Consider the following 3,362-nt stretch of genomic DNA (forward strand, 5'->3'; position numbering starts at 1 on the left):
ACCAATTGCTTCCTCCACGAACCCTCCATGGTTCCTGTTCTTTTACTATACGGTGACCCTCTTGTCACTGTTGATGCCACATCTCTTTACATTAACATCCCTAATGTTCATGGCCTTACCATTATTGAACACTACCTTTCCATATGTACAACTGACTCCACACCTACAACCTCCTTCCTAGTCACCACGACCAACTACATCCTAACCCACAATTACTTCACATTGAAAGACTCACTAACAAAAAAAATCTGTGGTATGGCAATGGGCACCTGCATGGCACAATCTATTCAATCTATTCATAGGCCATCTAGACAAATCCTTCCCAACCACCCAGAATTCCAAATACCTCACCTGCTTCACGTTCATTGATGACATCTTTGAAATCTGGATTGAAGTTAAGGACACCCCATCCACATTCCTCCAGGAGAACACCTTCTCTCCCATTCATTTTACCTGGTCCCCATTTGCTTTACCTGGCCCCCCCTCAACCCAAAAAGCCATCTTCCTTGATGTTTATCTCCACCTCTAACATGGCCACATCAATACCTCTGTCCATATCAAATTTAACAACCACCAGAATTACCTCCACTTTGATAGGTGGCACCTACTCCAGACCAAAAAGTCCTTTCCATACAGCCTAGCCACCTGTGGTCATTGCACCTTTAGGACAAGCAGTCCCCTCTCGAAACATACCGAGGGTCTCACTGATGCCTTGACAGGCTGAAATTATCAACCCAATGTTGTATAGAAACAAATCTCCCATGTCTTATCTCTCTAGTCACCCACCACCTCCTAAAGTCTCACCATCTGGCCATTTCCCTTGTGACTCAGTATCACCCAGAACTGGGGCAACTGAATCACATTCTCCATCAATGCTTCAACTACCTCTCATAGTGACCTGAAATAAGGAATGTCCTGTCCTACCCACTATCCTTTGTGATAGGTCTTATTTTGGTTAAGCCACAAAGTATATGTCGCTTAATAAGTATATTGCTTCTTTGCCCTGCACTGTCTTCAGATAAACATGCCCATCCTAAAAGAGGTATGTCCAAAAGGAAAGGAACATATACCTTAAGCCAATATCAAATTTTTCATTCTTCATTTATCTGTCTCTTCCTATCTGTGATTCTGAGTAGACTTATTGCACGTGTGTATGTGCGACAACAATATATATTTGTATAAAAGTTTTTGCAATGTATCATCTGGAAAGATAGGCAGTTACTTTCATTTTTAAATTTCTTCATCCTGAAAATGATACCTGAAAATACCATAGCCTGCAAGCTTCAGAAAACTTGGCAACATTATGTATGAATGTATTATACTGCTTTCTTTATTATGGAGTTGGATGGTTCAACCTTTTCTTCAAGAAAGAAGATGCAAGTATCACTCTTCAAAGGAAAGTTAATATAAAAATCAGTTTAGATTGTTACAGCGGTAATCGTAGCGAGAGACTGTGGAGGTGCAAACTCAGATGCATGAACTGCTGCTGGTGAAAGTATCTGCTAGTCACACACCTTGAAATAATCCACATTATTTAGACCTCCTTATGGCGCCAGTACTTAAACACCAGTATACCTTCCCACCTGTCCCACACTGGTATTCTGCTGTCCAACACACACACACACACACACACACACACACACACACAAACACACACACAAACAATATCCTCAACCCTCCCTACTTTACCCCTGTTCTCAACCCCTTGCCTCATGGTCAATATCCCTGTAATAAATGCCAATGCAAGACCTATCCCATACATCCTCCCACCACCATTTACATCTACTCCAGTCTGGTCACAACCATCACCTATCTCATCGAAGCAGGGCTAACTGTGAAAGCAGTCACGTAATCATGTTTGTTTTGCCCTAAAAGGAAACAAACATGTGATCTACAAGGTAACCTGCAATCACTGTGCTGCTTTCTACATGGTCGGGACAAACAACAAGCTGTCTGTCAACATGAATGGCCACCGATGAACTGGCCACAAAACAGCTGGACCACCCAGCTGCTAAGCATGCCTCCCAACACAACTATCTTCACTTCAATGACTGCTTCACAGCCTGCACCACCTGAATCCTTCCTACCAACACCCACAGACTTTCTACTTATCTCCTCCTCTGCTCCTTGCCCTAACCTCTCCCCACTATGTCCCTGTATGCTCCCACAAGCAGCAATTTTCATTCCTCAGCCCTATCATGGTATTTAATATTCATAAAATTTTGTTAGTGACTGTGTGAATGACATTCTTAATAGAGCAATACTTCTGAAATCCAAACTGTGAATTACTGAGAATGTTACTGTTGCTCAGTTGAGACACTATTCTATAATATATCACCTTTTCAAAAGTTTTGAAAAATATTGTCAGTAGTGAAACATGTTTTTAGTTGTTGACATCTCTCCTGTCACCTTTCTTACAGAGGAATTTAACAATGCTGGCCAGAGTGGCCGCGCAGTTCTAGGCGCTAGAGTCTGGAGCCGAGTGCCCGCTGCGGTCGCAGGTTCAAATCCTGCCTCGGGCATGGATGTGTGTGATGTCCTTAGGTTAGTTAGGTTTAATTAGTTCCAAATTCTAGGCAACTGATGACCTCAGGAGTTAAGTCGCATAGTGCTCAGATCAATTTGGATTTAATGGCATATTTCAATCTCTGTGGAAAATTGCCCTAAGTGATGCAATATATATTTCAGGTATATCATCAGATCCAGATGTTGTTTTCTTTTTGAGAGAATATGTGATTTTCTTCATTTCAGTCGGAAAAGTTGGTGACACAGTTATATGAATTAATTTTACAAGAGTTACTTCTTCAACTTACTGCTGTGATTTTACTGTTTTTGTCCCTATATTTTCTATTACATTTAAGGAATCATTTACAGCCTTTTCCTTCATTTAAATTGTGATGTGATTCTGTTTTGCGGCCAGCTGCCCTGCCCCTCATTTCATTTCACAACATTCATTACAGCCTTAAGTCTGTTGTTGGAGTTACTGATTTCTGACATTATATGCATGTTCCTTAATTTTTTTAAAATAACTGTTCTTAGTAATTTTGAATAGTTTTTGCAGTGCCCAACTGCTGATTGACCTATATTTGTTCTTGCCAAAAAGATACTTTAATCTCCCAAGGTTTTTTTACATGGCTGTTTAATGTCCTTTCTGATTAGCTTATATGTAAAGATATTTTCAAAGAATGATATGAATTTCTCAAAGAATGATATGAATTTGTCATGGAATAGATTAAATTTTATGTTAGCTTTTGGTTCACTATAAATTTCATCATAATCCATCTCTTGTAAACTATTCTTAAAAATGTTTGTCCTATAATCATTATTTATTCAAACTGATTTCCACACAGCAAAGCATTATG

This window comes from Schistocerca cancellata, chromosome 1 (assembly GCF_023864275.1).
Source record: "Schistocerca cancellata isolate TAMUIC-IGC-003103 chromosome 1, iqSchCanc2.1, whole genome shotgun sequence".
Classification (NCBI taxonomy): Eukaryota; Metazoa; Arthropoda; class Insecta; order Orthoptera; family Acrididae; genus Schistocerca; species Schistocerca cancellata.